Below are 23,821 nucleotides of genomic sequence, written 5' to 3'. Positions count from 1 at the left end.
CACTGTTTTTGTATTCACTGGAGCAGTGACAATCCTGCGAAAGACATAAAACTGTGTGAGTGTGCATGGAGAGTTGCACAGCTTGACCAGGGCTGTTAACATGTTGGCTGAGGAATAGCATCAGTGCCATGATGCACTGAGGATGGTAACTGCGAGTGAGAGGGGATTATGGGAAAGCTAGCACATGACCAACTAGCTTTCCATTTCCATGACCAACTAGCAATGACTGCAGTGCAGATGATTTCAACAGATCTGAAGCCAAAGATGTCAGAACAGCAATGACTATGCCTATTGTTGAAAGTTTTTTTAAATTGCGGCAGGAGGGTTAGCAACAACTTAAAGCTTTAACAACAAGGGAGTAGTTCTGTCTCAAAATCAATCAGGAAAGTCACTTTTTGTCCAAGCTGCAACAGGAACAGAGCTAGAAACCAGTTTTATTGAGCAAAGCAGCAGGAACCTCTACATCAAGTAATGGTTTACAGTGAAGTGAATACAAAATGGACAATTTGAAAGTTAAATTTCTCTGAAAAACAACAACAAATACATAATTGCTTTGGCAAAAATGAAGATGGTGTTGGAGTGGACGAGCAAATTCATTCCACCTTATGGCCAGACTGTGTAATTACAGTGTGACAAGTTTAGACAAATAACCCCACCATGCTTGAACAAAGGGGAAGTCTAAGTACTTTATTGTATGGATCCTTATGATTGGCACAGGTTTTGCCCCTCTAATAGACCATGTTAATTGCAAGTGTATCTCTGTCTCTGGCAATCTACAGCAACTGTAAGCAGACCTACTCTTTCCAATTCTGAAAGCTATACCTCTGCCTGCAATGGTGAATGTGAGAGTACGCCTGAGAGAGAACAGTCTGCCTCTCATGCGGTCCAATCTGTTTGGGTCTTCCTTACCTTTCTACCAAAAATAAAGTCAAGATGGATTACCTTGGCCTGATGTGATATGCCAGTACGTTCGGCACTGTCAAAAAAATAGGAGTGCTTACAAAACACTTGGAAAATGGCATATAGAGTTAATGAAGGAGGGGGAGGCAACATAAAAACATCAAAATATAGCAATAAACCTCTTACAAAAGTCTTCTTTAATTGTAATTCTGCTCAAAATAAGAATGTGAGCTAGCATAGATACCTATTTTATATGGCTGAGTTTATGATTCAGCTGTACTCACACACATGGAAATTGTAGAAATTGCTAATTAATATAGCTTAATTCTTATTCAGTTAAAAACTTAAATTTTTATAGCATCTTTCATAACCTTAGCATGATCAAAGTGTCTTACAGGCACTTCAATGCTTCTGGAGTAGTCACCATTACAACGAAGGAAATGGAAAGCTAATTTGAGCCCAGCAATGTCCCGGAAATAGCAATATGATATGATGAGATTATTTGTTTTGGTAACATTGTTTGAGAACTGAAAATTAGCTAGTATGTACCAGGGACAGCACAGTGGTTAGAACTGCTGACTTAGAGTGCCAGGGATCCGGCCTTGGGTGACCGGCTGTGTGGAGTTTGCATATTCTTCCCGTGTCTATGTGGGTGTCCTCCAGGTATTCCTTTACCCTCCCACAGTCTAATGATGCACTGGTTAGGTGGGTTAGCCATGGTAAAAACCCCATGTGGAGTTATGGGGATGGAATGGGGTGTGGGTCTGGGTGGGGATGCTTTTCGGAGGGTCAGTGCAAACTCCTTAGGCCAAAGTGCCTCTTTCTGCACTGTGGGGATTGTTTGAGAGTTCCTGTACTGTTCTTCAAAATAATATCATGGGACATTTTATATCCAATTCAGAGAGCATTATTGGATCACGGTTTAATGTGTTAACCAAAAGATAGCACCTCCAATATTGTAATACTCCCTCAGTCACTGACAGTGTGAACTTACAACCTTTGTATTATTTTGTCCAGGTGGGAAGTGAACCTTCTCCCCTATTTCACCTCCTCACAATGAAGTTTCTAGTCTTTTTTAGTACAATAAAACTAAGATGTAATTAACTATTTATACTGTGTTTTGGATGAAGCCAATCACAAGGATTTCTTGAGTTAAACAAAGAGCAAGTTGTTAGTTGCAAATACCAGGGAAAATAATAAATATGTGATATCAAGTTTACTATCATGTGCAGTGAATTATGACCTCAAACACATATGTGCAAACACACATACAATGTTAAAAGGGGATAACATCCATGGAAGAATGGAAGAAAAAATAATCCACAATTAGGTGGTCTTGCATGCCTGTGAGATGTAAGGTTTTAGCTGAGACCATGTTCAACTGGCCAATTTCTTAGATGCCTTTGGCACTAGCAAATATTGCAGTTCTCTCGGTTCTTGATTCTCTGAAGCTTCTTTTCAGTTAGTACAGTTGTGCAAGGAGTGTCTCTTCTTAGAAGAGAAAAAGCTTTCTCAGTCAGTATTCAGTTCTGCATTCTGAACTCCACCTCTCCTTGGACTTCCAAAACAGCTCATTGAATTAGCAGCTGTTTGCATGTTCCACATCTGCTGAGATTTAGGTTTTCAGACTTGGTAACTGCAGATGTTTCACCAACCATGAGAAGATTATCATAATAGTCTAAATAAATAAAAGATGGAGACATTTTCCTCCATCCCATGGGGTTCTGAATGACTAGTTTCTTTGATCTTGAGGAAAATGACAATTTCAACTCAAGTTGACTTTGGTTTGGATTTACGTCCATTTCTTGAAATGTAGCCAGTCCGTGTAGGTTAGGTGACCCCTGTGGCCATTCTAAGTCAGCGTTTTGGTCCCTTTTTAAAATGGATTCAGTCCTTGGAAGTCTCAGGTACTAAATCAGCTTATTGAATACAAAGATTAATAGTCTATATTCTACATCATGAAGACATGATGCAGTGGTGACGGTACTATCATCTGAGCCAAACCTGACCTCATTAGCAGATATGTCTGATGCCACTTGAAAGCATTAGTACTGCAAGATGGATAGAGTTCCAGCATAAGAGACTTCCATCCATATTTCTCATTACTTGTACCTAATCTGAAGAACTGAGTAGTTCCATTGGCTCAGCAGCAAGTATGTGAATCAGATTAGGGCAAACAGCACAAGGTTCAATCTCTGCATCAACTGAGGTAAATTCAGGGCCTATCTCCTCACCATAATCTGTGGTAAAGAAAACCACAACAATTTCCCATGGTGCAGCTACATTCAGGCAGAGAACAGCATATACCTAACTTATTCCCATCAATTGGATGTAATTGGCTGAAAAAAACCCATATTGTTTCTTAAAATAAAAGTTCTTTCTTACAAACTTTGCTGCTCAAAAAGTAAAATGAACCAAAATGTCTCCTCTAAAAATAAATGATTTGCTGACAGGATCAGTATTTTACATACCCTACCGTATTTCTTTAGAGGAGGCAATTTCGGAATTTTATGACATCAGAAGAAAGATATTTTTCATGATTTCTTTTCTATGCAAGGCACATTTTGATGGCATGTTTAGAAAGAGTGCCAAGTTAGATTACCTCAATAGTTATTACGTTATGCAGTTTATTTCACTGCAACTATTGAACACATTAATCATGGAATCATAGAAACAAGAAGCATCAATTTGAGCAACTGGACATATTCATTGTACATGACTATCCAAAGCACAAGAATGTCTTGGAATTCTCACATTGTGCAGGAATTGCACGTAAAGCGTCTCAACTGTCCTATCATTTTCCTTTAGGTCCAAATATTTATTCTAAATATTTACATGTTTAATGCTGTCCTTAGTCTAAATTAATTGCTGTCTCCTCTTCCTCTCACCAAACCCCCTCTCACACCAATTTCTATTGCCATTGTGGAGCATGCTATTTCACTTAGCTGATTCTCTCAGCTCTGTGCACACAATCTAATAGAAGCATAGAAACATAGGAGTAGGAATAAGCCATTCATCCATTAAAGCCTGCTGACCATTCAATATGATAAGGGCTGATCATTCAACTCTGTACCCTGTTCCTGCTTTCACCCCACCCATTGATCCCTTTAGCCCTAAGAACTATATCCATCTATTTTGAAAAGCTTTGACCTCAACTGCCTTCTGTGGCAGAGAATTCCATGGGCTCACCACTCTCTGGTTGAATAACTTTCTCTTCATTCCCAGTCCTAAAGGTTAGAGGGTGCAAGTTCCTTCAGTCCATATCCTTAGACTGTGACCCCTGGTTCTGGAGGCCATAGTCATGAGGAACATCCTTCCTGTGTTTACTCTGTCTCATCCCATTAGAAATTAGAGGTTTCTATGAGATCCTTCCTCATTCTTCTAAACTCCAATGAATATAGTCCTAACTGATTCAGTCTCTCTCTAAAAGCATTTTCTGCCTGACAAACAAAATTATTACAATAAAGTCTTTTCTTGAAAATGTTGTTGACAATGGATTAAAAATAAATCATAAAACTGAATTAAAGAACCGTGGATGCTGGAAATCTGAAACAAAAACAGATCCAACAGGTCCAATTCCTTGATTCCGGAATGAAGGAATAAGCAGAGTTCCAATCATAGAAAGGAGCATGTTCCATTTTTACAAAACAGAAATTGCTAGAAACATTCAGCAGGTCTGGCAGCATCTACAGAGAGGGAAACAGATTTAATGTTTGGTGTCCAAAGACTTGCGTTCTGAAGAAAGTTCTCTGTACCCAACACGTTAACACTGCCTTCTCTCTCCACAGATTCTGCCAGACCTGCTGAGCTTTTCCAGCAATTTCTGTTTTGTAAAAATGGAACACGCTCCTTTCTGTGATTGGGAACTCTGCTCATTCCTTCACTCCGGAATCACAGAATTGGAGCTGGAATGCATTATCTATTCATGTAATGGAGGCAGATTCACATGACGAATTCAAAAGAAAATTGAATTATTATCTGAAATGGAAGAGTGTGCAAAGTGAATTGCTCCTTCAGAGCCCCAATCCTTAAAGGACAGGTTGAATAGACTCATTCAGTGCAGTAAGCATTCTGCAAATCAGGTAGTTGCCATGCTGAACTGCAATGTCTTAAGCAGCTCATGTGACACTACTGTGGCATTTAATCTCTTCAAATTTAAATGTAACTTCTACCAGATTGCAATACCCTTACCTGAGCTTCTGGGTTGTATATCAACGCACACTGGCTTTGCAGCTTTAGTCTGTCATCATGTTGAGTGCTAGACAGAAATATACTTTTGCTCGGTTGTGTATTGGCCACGGTTTAGTTGGGAACTTTCTAATGTTGAATCCAAGGGTTATAGGGTGCAAGCTCCTTGCAAACACTAAATCAGAAAAATCAAAGCTGACAATCTAATGCAACATATTGCAATATGCTACATTGTCCACAGTGCCATCTTTTGGATGCAACCTCAAACTGAGGGGCCCAGTTCTTAGGTAAATGTGAAAAATTCCATAGCAGAGTTCAAGGGGGCATTATCCCCCAAAGTCTTGGCCAATAGTCATCCCTCAATAATTACCAAAAACGTAAATTTCTGGGTAATTATCACAGTTCTGTTAGTGGAAGCTTGCTGCATACACATTGATTGTGACCATTTCTGCATTACAAAATTAATTATGATTCAAAAATATTTAATTGGTTATAAAGTTATTTAGATGCCCTGAGGTCATAAATGGTGCTGCATAAGTGTCTTCACACCTTTTCAGCTTTCTATTTTCCATTCGATAATCTCTAATATTGTACTTACTGATACTCTTTCCCTCAAACAGCTCCTAAATTTACCATCTCTCCAAAACTCTCCTCTAATCTGGACACGTGTTTATCTATGTTCAAATCTGCTTCCATCCTACCCAGATGCCAACTTCATTCCATCACAAAACCACAGATTCCAACTATAATTGCTCTCATATTGCCTACTCCCTGCTTTCCATCTACAATCAGAATACTTGCTATTTAATGCACATTTTCTTTGTGTCCATTACAATGCACATGTTGTTACCAACAGGGGAAGAGGGAAAATTGGCTCCCCTCTTTCTAACCTCTTCTTGGTTCAATGTAACAAAAATTTTCATTTACTCTGTCACCTTGAAAAACAATAAAAGTGCAACGTCAAATGAGCACACAAACAGAGACAATAAGGGCGAAGGTATCTTGTGTGAACGGAAGCTAAAAGCAGATGCAGTTTAAAATTTTTTGAGTCCTTGAGTTGCAAGAGTGAAATCTACATCAACAACTATTCAATTTGTTTATGCATTTCATTTCCTCATCAGTAGCAAAATTTATACTATCCTCAGTTCTCAGTGAATGGTTGTTTTCTTAAGTTGATTTTCACAGTTTTTTTAAAGAGATGGTAAGGCACAGGGAGAAAGAGAGAATAAGAGTGCAGATGTTGTCACAAAATTATTTTTTCTTCTCTTTCTTTTACACTTCAAAAATGGCTGCTGAAATAGGGTCCAATTATATATTCCAAAGTCTGCATTCATTGTTTTTTCAAGCTGAATGTACAATAGAGAACCTTTCATTTCCCAATATGTGCACTCAATGAGCAATCATGAATTAAATAGAATACAAAGTTCTTAATGTTAAATTAGTTGTTTTGTTTCACAATCCTTTGATGAAATTATTGTTTTAGTATAGCTGGTTTATTATATTCAATATGGGTTCCTGGGACTTTCCTCAATCTGTGATCAGGTAAAGATGGTAGTCATTTTAGGTTAGTATTTAGAGTCATAGAGCTGTACAGCATGGATACAGACCCTTCGTTGCAACTTGTCCCTGCTAACCAGATATCCTAACCAAATCTAGTCCCATTTGTCAGCACTTGGTCCAAATCCCTCTAAACTCTTCCTATTCATATACCCTTTCAGATGTCTTTTAAATGTTGTAATTGCACCAGCCTCCACTACCTCCTGTGGCAACTCATTCTGTATACACACCACCCTCTGCATGAAGAAATTGCTCCTTAGGTCCCTTTTAAATTTTTCCTCTCTCACCCGAAATCTATGCCCTCTAGTTCTGGACTCCCCCACCCTCAGGAAAAGACTTTGTTTATTTACCCTATCTATGCCCTTCGTGATTTTATAAACCTCTATAAGGTCACCCCTCAGCCCCTGATGCTCCAGGGAAAACAGCCCCAGACTATTCAGCCTCTCCCTGTAGCTCCAATCCTCCAACCCTGCGAACATTCTTGTAAATCTTTTCTGAACCCTTTCAAGTTTCACAACATACTTCCAATAGGAGGGAGACCAGAATTGCACACAATATTCCAAAAGTGGCCGAACCAATGTCCTGTTGATTTTTTAAAAAACTATTCCTAATCTATGAAAATCTCAGGTATTAAAATCAGATGATGGAAGTTCAATATTGACAGTCCATGTTTAACACTATCACAATAATGTTTACTGATTCAATCTATGCCAATCTCAGCACTGTCTAAAGGTCAGCTGCAGAATCAATTTCTGCCTCATTGTGAGCAGCAACCCTGTACCATGGACTTTCCTATTTAGAGTGCCCACGGATGGTTACTTCTTATTAATATTCACTGAGGTTTACTCAGATTTGTACTCCAGAACTTGCTACTCCCCTAGCCAAGCTCTTCCCGTATAGTTAAAACACCGGCATCTATCCAACAATGTGGAAAATTGACCAGGTATGTCTTGTAAACAATAAGTAGGACCAATCCAACCGAGCCAATTACTACCCCATCAAACTATCCTTGATCATCAGCAAAGTGGTGGAAGCTGTAATCAACAATGCTATCAAAGAGCACTGTCTCAGCACTAAGCTGCTCAGTGACATCCAGTTTGGGTTCTACCAGAGCCACTCAGCTCCTGACCTCATTACAGCATTGGTACAAATATGGTCAAGTCAGCTGATTTACTGAGGTGAGATGACAGTGACAGCCCTTGACTTTAAGGCTGCACTTGATTGAGTGTGGCATCAAGGAGCTGGAATGAATGGGTATCAGGGCGCAAACTCTCCACTGGTTAGAGTCATGCCTGGCACAAAGGAAGATGGTTTTTATTGGAAGTCAGTCATCTCAGCTCCAGGACATCTCTGCAGAAGTTTTCCTGAGTTGCATTCTCAGCCCAAACGTCTTCAGCTGCTAAATCAATAAACTTCCCTCTATCATAAGGTCAGAAGTGGGGATGTTGGCTGATGATTGCACAATGTTCAACACCATTCCCAACTCCTCAAATATTGAAGCAGTACATGTTCAAATGCATAAAAATCCCCAGGACATTACCATTAAATTTTTAAATCCTGCTCTGATTTGCTTTTCCAAAATGCAGCACTTCACATTTATCTAAATTAAATTCCATCTGCCCATTCATCTGATCAAAGTCCCATTGTACTCTGAAGTCACCTTCTTCGCTGTCCATTACACCTCCAATTTTGGTGTCATCTGCAAACTTACTAACTCTACCTCCCACGTTCACATCCAAATCACTTATATAAATGATGAAATTCAGTGGACCCAGCACCGATGCTTGCGGCACTCCACTGGTAACAGGCCTCCAGTCTGAAAGACAACCCTCCACCACTATCCTCTATCTTTTACCTTTGAGCCAGCTTTGTATCCAAATGGCTAGTTCTCCATGTATTCCATGAGATCTAACCTTGCTAAACACTCTCCCATAAATCAAACGCCTTACTGAAGTCCACATAGATCGCAATTACCACTCTGTCCTCATCAATTCTCTTTGCTACTTCTTCAAAAAACTCAATCAACTTTGTGTGGCATGATTTCCCATGCACAAAGCCATGTTGACTGTCCCTAGTCAGTCCTTGCCTTTCCAAATACATGTAAATCCTGTCCCTCAGGCTTCCCCCCACCAATTTGCCCACCACTAATGTTAGGTTCACTGGTCTATAGTTCCCTGGCTTTTCCTTACGACCCTTCTTAAATCGTGGCACCACGTTAGCCAACCTCCAGTCTTCCAGCACCTCCCCTGTGATTATTGATGAAAAAATATCTCAGCTAGGGGCCCAGCAATCACTTCCCTATCCTCCCACAAAGCTCTAGGGATACCTGACCAGGTCCTGGGGATTTATTCACTTTTGTGTGTTTCATGACATCAAGCACCTCCTCCTCTGTAATAAGATAAGATAAATAGACAAGGTCTTTTCCCTGGGGTGGGGGAGTCCAGAACTAGAGGGCATAGGTTTAGGGTGAGACAGAAAAGATATAAAAGTGATTTAAGGGGCAATTTTTCACACAGAGGGTGGTATGTGTATGAATGAGCTGCCAGAGGAAGTGGTGGAGGCTGGTACAATTGCAATATTTAAAAGACATCTGGATGGGAAAATGAATAGGAAGGATTTAGAGGGCTATGGGCAAAGTGCTGGCAAATGGGACTAGATTTGGTTAGGATATTTGGTTGGCATGGACGAGTTGGGCCGAAAGGTCTGTTCCCACACTGTACATCTCTATGACTACGACTCTATGACTCAATGACTCATCAACACTTTCCCTGTTCATCTCAGCCAGTTCAGCTTTGCCTCATTGGATTCTGGCAGAAGATCAGAAGAAAACTTCTTACTGTCCTAAACTTTATATCAGGCAGTATGGTGGTTCAGTAGTTAGCACTGCTGCTTCAGAGCACGAGGGACCTGGATTCAATTCCACCCTCAGTTACGGAGTTTGTACATTCTCCCTGTGTCTGCATTGGCTTTCTTAGTGCTCCAGTTTCCTCCCACAGCCCAAAGATGTGCAGACTAGGTGGATTGGCCATGCTAAAATCCCCACAGTGCCCAGAGATGTGCAGGCAAGGTGGATTAGCCATGTAAAATGCAGTGTTACAGGGATTTGGTGGGCGTGGAGGCCTCTGGCTGATAAGAGGGTTGGTGTGGACTGGATGGGCTGAATGGCCTGGTTCCACATTGTAAGGATTCTACGATTCAGAAATAGCACGCTGCTTTGCGCTTACATCCAAAATGTCCTTTGATTCACGAAAAAGCCTTTGGCTATTCATCACCTCATTGTGAATAACTGCATTGCAATCACAGATTTGAAAGCATATTGCTTCATGATGATAATACCTTATCTTTTTTCTTTGATTCATTCAGGAAATGTGGGATTCGAGTCTCAGTCATTATTTATTGCCTTTCCTTAAATGCGCTGGAAAAGGTGGTCATGAAATGCCTACTTGAATCAACGCAGAGCGTTTGCTTTGGGTAGACCTACAATGCCATTAAGGAGGGATTTCCAGGATATTAATCCAGCAACACTTAAGAAATGGTTATATATTTCCAAATCTACATGTTGAATGGCTTGGAGGGGAATTTGTTCCCATCCATTTGCTGCTCTTGTCCTTGTAGATTGAAGTGGTCATGGATTTGTAAATTGCTATTGAAGGAGCCTTGGTGAGTTTATGAACTTCATCTTGTTCATGATACACACTGCTGCTATTATGCATCATTGATGGAGGCAATGAATGCTTGAAGATGCAAAACCAATCAAGTAGGCTGCCTTGTCCTCGATGGTGTTGTGCTTCTTGAGTGTTGTGGGATCTGCATCCATCCAGGCAAGTGGAGTGCATTCCATCACACTCCTGATTTGTGCCTTGTAGATGGTGGACAGGCTTGGGGAAATCAGGAAGTGAGTTACTCATTGCACGCTTCCAGCCTCTGAGCTGGACTTGTAACCATAGTATTTATATGGCTAGTCTTGTTCAGTTTGTGGTCAATATTAGTCTTCAGGATATTGATAATGGGGAATTCAGCAATGGTAATACTGTTGAATGTTAAAGGATGATGGTTAAAGGTGGTCATTCTCTGGAACTTATATGACATGACAATTATTTCCCACATATTAGCCTAAGCCTGGATAGCAACAAGATATTGCTGCTGCTTCAGTATCTGAACAGTGTGCAAGCACATCAACAAATCTGCCCACCTCTGAATTTATGATGGCAGAATGTCATAGAAGAAGCAGCTGAAGATGGTTGAGTCTCTCTGTTTAACTGTTCTTTTTAAAATATAATCCAGTTGTATTTCATTGTGCTAACAGGACCTTTATAACTAAATAAAGTCTTGACTATTTCCTTATTCCTCCATAATGGTGTCCTACTTTGAGCTTCTTCCGCCCTTCAATGACCTTCTCATTTTCTATCACTCTTCCATGGTCTAGTTTAAGTTTCTCATTGAGACATCTTCCTTCCATTTTCTCTCAGGTCTCTCCATTGAGTTGCTTCTCATCTGCAATTTAGCCTTCAATGTACCTTGGCTTCAGATTTTGCTATCAATCTGTTTCCTCTGTGAACCAATTCTCTGATCTATGTTTATGATCCTTGCAATGGCATTGCTGTTGCACGTGACCTCTCTGTTCTATGATCATCATATACTGAGACATTTTCCACCACTTTCCAATCTCCCTCAACAACCCAAACAATAGGTTTATCATGCACCCATTTCAGAAAATAAGCTTCTATTCACCAACTATAAAATACGCCTCACAGTTTTGTAATCTCAAAAGACAAATTTAAAACTCCTTATGTTAATTGCTGGAGTCAATTACTGAGTACTGTAAAAGTAATATCAACAGTATATAGTACAAGTTTCCTTAGCTGTGATTTTCTGACAAAAAATCCATTCATACATCATTTATAATGACAAACAGAAGCCACAACAGAGAGAAAACCATATAATTTGGTTTCTATTTACCACCAGAAACAGTGCAATAAGATAGTCATTGCCTTTCTGTAAAGAACCACATCTCTCCAGTAGAACTATTGATGAGCACCTTATTTGAATCTGTGGTAGTCTGCGCCAATCCTTCCCATGTCATATTCAGATATTTCCAAACTAGCAGCCCCACAAGAGGAGTCAATACAACTTACTTTCATTCTGATTCCTTTTTCCATTTGGGTACAGAAACAGAAGCAAAGAAAAATGGGGAGAGGAGAGTAATGAAAGGAAATTTTTCATAGGCCAGCTGGCAGCAAGCATAGAACACAGAACATTACAGTGTGGTACAGGCCCTTTGGCCCTCAATGTTGCACCGACCTGGGTGGAACCAATCTGAAGCCCAACTAACCTACACTGTTACATTCTTGTCCATATGACCATCCAATGATCATTTAAATGCTCTTAAAATTAGTGAGTTTGCTACTGTTGCAGGCAGTGTATTCCACACCCCTACTACTCTCTGAGTAAAGAAAATAACTCTGACATCTGTTCTATATCTATCACCCCTCCATTTAAAGCTATGTCCCCTTGTGCTAGCCATCACCATCTGAGGAAAAAGGATCTCACTATCCGCCCTATCCAATCCTCTGATTGTCTGATCTGTCTCAATTAAGTCACTTCTCAACCTTCTTCTCTCTAACGAAAACAGCCACAAGTCCCTCAGCCTTTCCTCATAAGACCTTCCTTCTGTACCAGGCAACATCCTAGTAAGTCTCCTCTGAACCTTTTCCAAAGCTTCCACATCCTTCCTATGATGCGGTGACCAGAATTGTACGCAATATTCCAAGTGCGGCCACACCAGAGTTTTGTGCAGCTGCAGCATGATATTATGGCTCAGAAACTCAATCCCTTTACTAATAAAAGCTAACACATCGTATGCCTTCTTAACAACCCTATAAACCTGGGTGGCAACTTCCAAGTATCTATGTATCTGGACATCGAGATCTCTCTGCTCATTTACATGACCAAGAATCTTACCATAAGCTAGTACTCTGCATTCCTGTTACTCCTTCCAAAGTGAATCACCTCACACTTTTCCACATTAAATTCCATTTGCCTCCAGTTCTGCAGCTTATCTATGCCCCTCTGTACCCTACAACATCCTTCAGCATTATCCATAACTCTACTGACCTTAGTGTCATCCAGTAATTTACTAACCCATCCTTCTCGGCCCTCATTCAGATCATTTATAAAAATGACAAACAACAGTGGACCAAAAACAGATCCTTGTGGTACACCATTAGTAATTGAACTCCAGGATGAATATTTCCCATCAACCACTACCCTTTGTCTTCTTTCAGCTAGGCAATTTCTGATCCATACCGCTAAATCACCCTCAATCCCATGCCTCCGTAGTTTGTGCAACAACCTACTTTCAGCTCGTCAACTTCTTATCCAAACTGCTAAATCACTCAATCTTATGCCTCTGTATTTTGTGCAATAGCCTACTGTGGGGAACCTTATCAAACGTCTTACTGAAATTCAAATTCACCACTTCAATCTTTTACCCACATCCACATGTTTGGTCACCTTCTGAAAGAAATCAATAAGGTTTGTGAGGCACGACCGAGCCCTCACAAAACCATGTTGACTATCCCTAATCAATCTATTCCTCTTTAGATTATTGTAAATCCAATCTCTTATAACACCTCCCAACAATTTACCCACAACCGAAGGAAGGCTCACAGGTCTATACTTTCCAGGGTTGTCTCTACATCCCTTCTTGAACTAGGAGTCAACATTTGCTATCCTCCAGTCTTCTGGCACTATTCCTGTAGACAATGACGACATAAAGACTAAAGCCAAAGGCTCAGCAATCTCCTCCCTGGCTTCACAGAGAATCCTAGGTTAAATCCCATCAGGACCAGGGGACACATCTATTTTTACACTTTCCAGAATCACCAACACCTCCTCCTGATGCACCTTAATCCCATCTAATCTATTAGCCTGTATCTCAATATTCTCCTCAACCACATTGTCTTTTTCTAGTGTGAATACTGATGAAAAGTATTTATTTAGCACTTCCCCTATCTCCTCTGATTCCCATTGCTATGCTTAATTGGCCCTAAATTACTTGAGTCATTCTTTTATTCCTGATATAGCTGTAGAAAGCCTTAGAGTTTTCCTTGATCCTATCTGCCAACGACTTCTCATGTCCCCTCCTGGTTCTTCTTAGCTCTCTTTTTAGGTCCTTCCTGGCTAACTTGTAATTCTCAAGCACCCTAACTGAGCCATCACATCTCATTCTAACATAAGCCTTCTTCCCCTTGACAAGAGATTCAACTTTCTTAGTAAATCATGGCTCCGCGCTCAACAACTTCCTCCCTACAGGTACATACTAATCAAGGACCCGCAATAGCTGGTCCTTGAATAAGCTCCACATTTCAATTGTGCCCATCCCTGCAGTTTCCTACCCTATTAGGCATCCTAAATCTTGCCTAATCACATCGTAATTGCCTTTCCCCCAGCTATTACTCTTGCCCTGTGGTATATACCTATCCTTTTCCATCACTAAAGTAAACATAACTTAATTGTGGTCACCATCATCAAAGTGTTCACCTACCTCCAAATCTAACACCTGGCTGGTTTCATTACCCAGTACCAAATCCAATGTGGCCTCGCCCCCTTATTGCCTTGTCTTCATACTGTGCTTAAAAATGTGTTGCTGGAAAAGCGCAGCAGGTCAGGCAGCATCAAAGGAGAAGACTTATGCCCGAAACGTCGATTCTCCTTCTCCTTTGATGCTGCCTAACCTGCTGCGCTTTTCCAGCAACACATTGTAAAGCTCTGATCCACAGCATTTGCAGTCCTCACTTTCTCCTTGTCTTCATACTATGTCAGGAAACCCCCCTGCACACATTGGACAAATACTGACCCATCGAAAGTACTTGAACTATGGTATTCCCAGTCAATATTTGGAAAGTTAAAGCCCCCATAACAACTACCTTGTTACTCTCGCTCCTATCGAGGATCATCTTTGCTTTCCTATCCTCTACATCTCTAGAACTATTTGAAGGCCTTTTGAAAACTCCCAACAGGGTAACCTCTCCTTTCCTGTTTTAAATCTCAGCCCTTACTACCTCAGTAGAGGAGTCCTCAAACGTCCTTTTTTCAACCTTAATACAGTCCTCGACTAACAGCCCCCCAACATCACCACCACCACTTTAACTATTTTCTCTGTTCTTACTGAAACACCTAAATCTCAGAAGCTGCAATAACCATTCCTGTCCCTGCTCTACCCATGTCTCTGAAATGGCCACAACATCGAAATCCCAGGTATCAACCCATGCTGCAAGTTCACCCACCTTATTTCAGATGCTCCTGGTGTTCAAGTAGGCACACTTCAAACCAACCTCTTGCTTGCCAGTGCCTTCTTGCAATCTTGAAATCTTAGTTCTGCCTTCGCTACTCTCATCCTCCTGGATACTTGGACTATAATTTCAGTGCCCATCCCTCTGCTGTATTAGTTTAAACCCACCTGAAGAGCATTAGCAAATTTCCCCCCAGGATATTGGTGCCCCTCTGGTTCAGGTGAAGACCATCCTGTTTGTAGAGGTCTCACCTACCCCTGAAAGAGCCTCAATTATCCAAGAATCCAAAACCTTCCTTCTTGCATCATCCTTGTAGCCACGTGTTCAACTCCTCTCTCTCTCTCTATTCCGCACCTCGTTTGCACATGGCATGAGCAACAAACCAGAAATAACAACTCTGTTTCTCCTAGTTCAAAGCTTCCATTCTAGCTCCCTGAATTTCTGCTTTAAATCCCCATTTCTCTTCCTATCTATGTCATTAGTACTTATGTGGACCACGACTTGGGGTTGGTCCCCCTCCCCAGCAAGGATCCTGAAAACACGATCTGAGACATCATGAACCCTGACACCTGGGAAGCAACACACCAACCGTGAGTCCCTCTCGTCCCCACAGAACCTCTTATCTGTCCCCTTAACTACGGAGTCCCCAATGACTACTGCTCTGCTCATCTCCCCCCTTCCCCTCTGAGCAACAAGGACAGACTCTGTGCCAGAGACCTGTGCCCCATTGCTTACCCCTGGTAAGTGGTCCCCCGCAACAGTATTCAAAACGGTATACTTGCTGTAGAGGGGAACAGTTACAGGGGATCCCTGCACTGCCTGCTAGTTCCCTTTCTGTCCCCTGATGGTAATCCATCTACCTTCTTCTTTTCTCAGGTGTGACTACCTCCCTGTAACACCTCTCAATAACCTCCTCCACCTCCTGAATGATCTGAAGTTCATCCAGCTCCAGCTCCAGTTCCCTAACTCAGTTTTTGAGGAGCTGGAGTTGGGTGCACCTCAGGCAGATGCGGTCAGCAGGGACACTAGTGGTAACACTTATTTCCCACATTCTGTAGGAGGAACATTCAACCACCCCAACCTCCATTTTCACTATTTTACATTTCCAATGAGACTACTGAAAAACTTATAAAAAAATAAAGTAACCAGATACCTCACCAAACAATGCACAGAACTTTTTTATTGGTTAGAGATGGAGGAAGGGTGGGAGACACTACCCGAGCAGTGTTTCAGCATCAGTTGAATGCGAGGACCAGAGGCCCAATGCGAAGATAAATTTTAAAAGATATAAAAGCTTACTTCAGGAGTTCAGCATTCTTTATTTTTCATCAGCAATTGGGGGAGTGGGTGGAGTGACAGCAAGGAGAAGAGGCCCGACGGGAAGGTAAATGTTAAAAGATATAAAGGTTTTCCTTGTGTATAGGCGGAGCGCAGACTGAGCAGGAGCAGACACAGGACTGCTGGGTAAGTGAGGCTTTACATTTGGGTGGTTGCTTTACCCAAAACACTACTCGGGTAGTGTCTCCCACCTGTCCTCCGCCTCTAACCAAGCATTTCCATGCCATTTTCTCTTTGCTTAATTCATAGTTCAAATTAAGCTAAAAAGAATGCAACCTGAGTAAAGATGGTGCTCGCATTTCCATCTAACTGGCATAGCCATGTTCTATAGTACCAATTACATAATTTCATTTGCAAGAGTTTTAAGATACAAATAATCAACAGAAAAGAAATAAGGAACCTTAGTTTATTTATCTCTGCTCAAATTGTTAACATCCTCTTAGGGGCAGGATTTCCTCCATGCCACATATGTAAATCAGTGTGAGCACATTGAAAAATTATGATTTGAGGATTTCAAAGCATATCATGCAAAAGGAAATCTTCCCTTCATGCCTGCTGAGCTCAAGGATTGGTAAATCATTTTGATCAGAAGAACATAAGACAAAACTAGTTTACTAATCTATATATATTCATTATTATGCAGTTGACGTGGTGGGCATTTTCTTTCTAATTCCTGAAGAAGGGCTCATGCCCGAAACGTCGATTCTCCTGCTCCTTGGATGCTGCCTGACCTGCTGCGCTTTTCCAGCAACACATTTTCAGCATCTGCAGTCCTCACTTTCTCCTATTTTCTTTCTAATACTCTGTACTGCTTCCGGAACATCTTTTTTTCCCAATGATCAAAACTTTATAAACTCAGGTATCAGGAAGAAAAGTGACAGTCTGCACAATACTGCATGTTTATGCATTTGTTCACCTACCCTTTCACTACGTTCCGCAGTAATGTGCATAAAGGTAAAATTATGAGTAGGGTCATTCTTTGGGATATTTCCAAAAAGGGGTGAAACTCGTCGTGATTGTGTTTAAAAAGCACAAAACATAAGCTTCAAAACAATTGCAATATATCCATAATGGTAGTAATTCCATATATTAATGCAAATACGTTTTTGAAAGGTGTTAATTCCTTTGCTGCTGCATCAGTTAGGTTGTTCAATTATTTCAAGAGATATGTGGAGGTCTAAAGGAGCTGGGTGATAATGTTACATCTCTGAGCAATCTCACTTTTGTCACCCATCTGGTATAAAAGTAGTGAGCTGATGTGTGAGATATTTTGATGCAAACTCTGTGTTTACAGTGTCTAATTTGAATGCTCCATTTGTTCTAAATTGAGTTTTCCACTAAAGTTGGAATTGTTTCTGATAAATTGCATTAATCAATAAGGGGCCAAGACCTGATCTACCAGAACTCATCTCTAGTTTGAAATGAAGATATGATTGCACAACTTATCCTATAATGTAGAAAGTTAGTCTCTAAAAGTGGATGAAATTTATCAGTGAGCGCTCTAGTCAGAAGCATTGATAGAATTTATTTGGGTTCTGCTTTGGTATGATGCTATTTTTACTTATTCTGCTTATTTTGACCTTGCAGTAGAAATTAGAGGAGTTCTTGTTGCACTGTGGTAGTTTCCCTAACTCTGGACCAGGAGCTTTGAGTTTGAGCTCCATGTCAGGACTTGTTGACTATGGATAGTGCATTTGTAACATGGCCAAACAGGTTGATTCTCCCAATATGCCTCATGACAGTCAATAGTGTGGGAGACATTCCTGGTCAACCATCCTGCAGAAACTAATAACCGTCCTATAGAAATTAATAAGAGCCATAAGTAGACACCAATCCAATTGAAGTCCATGGGCCAACACTCAGAAAAGAGGCCAAGAGAAAAGACAGACAGTTAACATTACATAGTTGAATTCACAGTTTAACATTTCATAATACATAAGAAAAGGTAAATTGCAATGAATATGTGCTTATATACCATTTGAAAAATTAGCATGAAGAGGATCATGATAAAAGATAGCTTAGCATGAAGAGAGGGACCTGAAATTCTCTGAGGGCAATTCTGGTAGTGAATGGATAGTGGAACAGAACCTTGACCATTCACATACTCGATCCTGGATTGTCAAACACTGTGGAGACAGGTTCTTTACATGATTGGGGAGCTTGAGTAGGCGGTGGGGAGGAGGATGAGCAGGAGGAGAGGTGAGGGGTGGGGGAGGCGAATCCAACTTTCTAAATTACAATAGCATGTACTGGACCTTCAGTGCCCCCAGGCAGGAAGATAAAAATTAATTTTGGGACTTTAAACGGAGCCTTTTTTGCTTGAGGCATGAGGTAATCAATCCTCTCCAGGTCACAAGTGGAGCTCCACAGAGATCTATATTAAGCTCATTGCTCTTTCTATCTTTATTAATGATCTGGATAAAGGCATTCATGTGAACAATCCACATCATTTCTAATGACACAAACATATGTGTGGGAAGTAAGATCTTTGTTAAAGAAGTAGTTTGCAGGTGGATCCAGACACCATGGGTGAATGGGTCAGAATCGGGCAGATGTCTTTCATTTTAGGCAAGTGTATCATGATACAGTAAGGCAAACCTATTTCCAACCATGTTGAGAATTCAAAGCTGCAGTTTGGGAGAAACCCTTGGGATTAGAGTTCATGAATTATTGAAGATCTATGACCAAATCATAGCAGATACCAGCATGGTGCAGTGGAAGCGTGCTGGGCCCGACGGATCAAAATCATCTTCGGCTATGTGAATTTGGAGCGGCACGGTGGCTCAGTGGTTAGCACTGCTGCCTCACAGCACCAGGGTCCCAGGTTCAATTCCAGCCTCAGGTGTGGCGTTTGCACATTCTCCCCATGTCTACGTGGGTTTCCTCCAGGTGCTCCGATTTCCTCCCACAGCCCAAAGATGTGCAGGTCGGGTGAATTGGCCATGTTAAATTGCCCATAGTGTTAGGTGCATCAGACAGAGGGAAATAGGTCTGGGTGGGTCACTCTGCGGAGGGTCGGTGTGGAATCTAATCAAATCCACACGGCTGTTACAAAACTGCTTGGATTGTTGGGATAAGGACAGTTAAATACAAGATAAGGAGTAAAACCCTTTCCTAATGTACAAGATTTGACTGGACACATCTCAATAAGATGCTACTATTGATCTTTCACATCTTTGGGTGAGACCGATGAAGGGTCAGAAGCCAACTACATAATTTTAAGGATTTTATAATTTGCAAAAGATTTCAAGGGGATATTTTTGAGATCTGTAAAATGATCGTGGGATTAGATTTTCTCCCTGAGGATAAACCATTTTAGCTTTATTGGAAGTGGAGAACCAGGGCTATCAGTTCAGCTGGTGTCTGATCACAGAAACACAAGCATGCAAGTTTGTGCAAGGTACTCAGCCAGCTGTTACGATGTAGATATTCTGCAAACCACAACCATCTGTCTAGTCGTCAACCCTTCAACAATTTGACAGAGTTGCTGTTGGGTGACAAGGAATATCCATACTGACATGGCACATGACACCTCTGCACAACCCCCTCACAAGAATGAAATACAAGTATAATACACATTAGTGAGCTGTTGAAACTGACATTCAGATGGCTGGTATGCTTGGGGGCTCCGTACAATATTGTCCATAAATAGTCTCTTCTGTCAAAGCATTCTTCTGCATCCTGCACGCTTTTGCCATGTAGAGCAACTTGATTTGGAACATTTGGAAGTTGAATAGCAGATTTCATTGGAGAACAAAGATTAGTTGAAGGCAGGAGAGACCACCTTAAAAGCAACAGGAAGAGAGAGAAGCCCACACTTTTAACAAATGTAAAAGTAACTGATTTAATTTCCAATTAATTGCTTTCCAATTATTTTGCATCCAAGACTGTTCATGCCCAATAAAAATTCTAAGCTTCAATAAAGCTGGTGAATAGTTGCTGTTGTTATGTCAATTTCTCTGAGATGCCATTGACCAGTGAGTTTTGGGTATTGTATTCCAAATTGTCTTATTGACCTTGGCGACTACTAAGAAAGTATTATGCAGGGTTTTTTTCCTCCATTCATCAAATGTTGTCACCACTGGCCAGGCCATCACTTATTGCCTATCCCTTATCATGCAGAAGGCAGTCAATAGTCAGCCATATTGCTGTGGGTCTGGAGTCACATGTAGGCCAGATCATGTAAGGATGGCAGATTTCCTTCTGTAAGGGACACTAGTAACCCAGTTGGTCTGATACAACAATGGTTACATGGTTCAGACTAGATTTGCTTTGAATTCAAATATCCCCATTTGCCATGGTGGAACTCAAGCACATGTTCCCAGAATTTAGCCCTGGGATTCTAGATTACTAGTACAATGATATTGCCACCAAATTACCCCCTTCCCCTGTTCCTCAGGTATTGCTTGATATGCTTAAGGTTCATCTTAAGGTTGATATGCTTAAGGTTGATATGCTGACATCTTGAGAGAAAGCAACATGTATTCCCAGCCCACGGTCCTGGAATTCAACACTACCATGATGCTTAGGAAAGCAGGTGGCAGGAGGTGAGGGATTCCTTGCATTAATATTTGAGGTGGGTACCTGACTCTCCAAAGTCAATTGCAGGACCTGAATGCGATCTGTTTGAGCTCTTACCATAGCTGAAAAGATCAGAAATACTAGCTTGTGACAGCAGCACTCTGGGAGGTAGCTACACTTCTGTGTGAGATTACATGACACTTTCAGCCATGGTAGGGATATAAGATTTTCCATTGCCCAGTATAACTGCTTGTACAAGAGAAGAATTATCTGTTCAAGGCTGGTCTCCTGAAGTTTTCATCACCTTTCACCTCAGTAAATGAGAGCACATGACCTGACATGAATCTCTACCCGTTTCATATTTCCGACTATCAACACCATTGCTCCTTCACGCTAATACTGCTATTTCAACACCTTACTCAAAGCGAGTGCTGGGGCTCAGGAGAGATGGAACATTTAACAACACATCTTCAAGGGAATTATCTTTCTCCAAGGTTTTTTTGTATTGTCCAGATGCTGAGAAGGGCCTAGAGGAAAAACAGAAGAGACAGCAATCCCTAGATAGGAGGGAACTGAGAAGCTGAACGTATTTATAGATGATGGACTGAAGAATGCAGCTTGAAGTGTCAAGCTTGTTGAATATTTGCTGAGGTAAATTCAATTACATGCAATATCCAATTAATCAAACTGCATCCCCTTCCCTGATGCTCATGAGTTTCTTTGGATTATGAATGTCTAAGGCTGTGGGCTGCAGTCAGATGAGGGCTATGATATTGGGTCAATTAACTCCACCCTTTCATTCCTCCACCCACTCAATACCTATCCTACTTTAAAACTTGGTCTGTAGCTTTCCACAGCAAAATGGAATAGATCTGATGATACAGCCACAGAGGGCCAATCATTCAGCAGGGACTAAAATACATGGCCTCTGCAAGATTGATTTTGTTCTCAAATGGAAGTGCCTTCCTTCCAAAAAGAAAAAATATTCTGGATGATCACTGACCAGAAATGAAATTGGACTAAACCATTTAAGTGGCTACGAGAGCAGACCAGAGATTAGGAATCACACAGCCCATAAATCACTTCCTGACTCCCAAAGCCTAACCAATATCTGAAAGTCAGGAGTATGATGGAATACGTTTTCTCGCTTGGATGAGGGCAGCTCAAACAACACTCAAAAGGCTTGACTCCATCCAGTGTGTACCATATATTCGATGCACTGCAGAAATTCAGCAAAGTTCCTTCGGTAGCACTTTCTGAACACGCAATGACTACCATTTAGAAGGTCAAATGAAGCTGACACATGGAAATATCACCACCTGCACGTTCCCTTCCAAGATACTCACTTTCCTGACTTGGAAATTTATCACTGTTCCTTCAGTATCACTAAGTCAAAATCATGAAGCTCCTTCCCTAACAACATATTGGGTGTAGCCACAGGAAATGGACTGTATTTCAAAAAAGACAGTTGACCACCAATTTCACATGGGCAACTAAGGAGAAGCAATAAATACTGGCCGAACCAGGAATGTATAATGTGAATGAATATAGCAATAAATAAATAGAAAACAAATTTAAAGGCATTCTTTCTAAATACAAATGAAGTGAATAATGAAAGATTTCCAGGATAATAAATAATATGGACTTATTGTTTAGTTTGCAAGGAAAATGTGTAGAAAACAAACTGTTTTATTCACAAAGTAGCAGAAAACAACCAAATCAAATCTTTCAGAAGGGTTCAGAAGTTGATTAGCAACCTGTTTGGCCACTTTATGAACACAGCTTCCTTAGGCATTAAATGCTGGAGGGGAACTCAAGCCTGAAACTCTGGTTCAAAGGAAGCAATGTTTCCCACTGTGTCACAAGACCTCCTGGCATGAAACTATTAGTAGATCCCAACGCTGTGAGAATTCAGCAATTAGTTAAATGGTGAAGAGTAACAGACTCTTGCTAACAGAGTTACATTAGAATGGAAGAATTTACAAAATAGGATTTATTAGGTAATATTGCTGAGATCAGTATTGTTTCTAATTTACATCAGTGACATGGATGCAAAACCTCAAGAGTTAACTCACTTTTTGCAGATAATATCAAATTAGACAAAACAATAAATCAGACGACAAGAAATCTATCTCTACCTTAAGTATAAGCAAAAGTTAGCATCCGCAGTATTCTATGGCAGAGGATTCCAAAGGTTTACAAGACTCTGAGTAAAAAAAAATCTCCTTAGCTTAGATCTAAGCAGCTTCCTCATTTATAAATTGATCCCAAGTTCTAAACTCCCAACCAGGGAAAACCTCTTGGCTACATCAACACAACACGGAAACAGATACTTCTGTCCAAGTCGTCCATGACAAACAGATATGCCAACCCAATGTAGTCCAATTTACCAGCACTTGGCCCATATCCCTCTAAAGCCTACCTATTCACATACCCCCATCCAGATGTCTTTTAAATGTTGCAATTGTACCAACCTCAACCACTTCCTCTGGCAGCTCATTCCATACTCGTACCACCCTCTGTGTGAAAACGTTGCCCTTTAGGTGCCTTTTAAATTTTTCCCCTCACACCCTAAACCTATGCCCTATAGTTCTGAACTCCCCCACCCCAGGGAAAAGTCTATTTACCCTATCCATGCCCCTCATGATTTTATGAACCTCTATAAGGTCACCCCTCAGTCTCCGACTCTCCAGAGAAAACAGCCCCAGCCTATTCAGCCTCTCCCTCTAGCTCAAATCCTCCAACCCAGGCAACATCCTCTTTTCTGAACCATTTCAAGTTTCACATCATCCTTCTAATAGGAGGGACACTAGAATTGCGTACATACAAACCTGACATTTCTGTGTTACATCTCTATAACAATAATATTTTTCCTCAGGTAAGGAGACCAAAATTGTGCACAGTATTGCAGATGTAGTCTAACCAAGCTCCTCTACAATTGAAGCAAGTCTTCACTCCTCCTATACTAAAATCCTTTTACATTTCATCAGTCTTTCTAATAGTTTGCTGCACAAACATGTTAG

Source organism: Chiloscyllium plagiosum, unplaced genomic scaffold (genome assembly GCF_037043375.1).
Source record: "Chiloscyllium plagiosum isolate Xiang-an unplaced genomic scaffold, Cpla_swu_hap1 HiC_scaffold_3, whole genome shotgun sequence".
Classification (NCBI taxonomy): Eukaryota; Metazoa; Chordata; class Chondrichthyes; order Orectolobiformes; family Hemiscylliidae; genus Chiloscyllium; species Chiloscyllium plagiosum.
The sequence above is the reverse complement of the archived record's forward strand: the minus strand, read 5'-3'. Positions refer to the sequence as shown.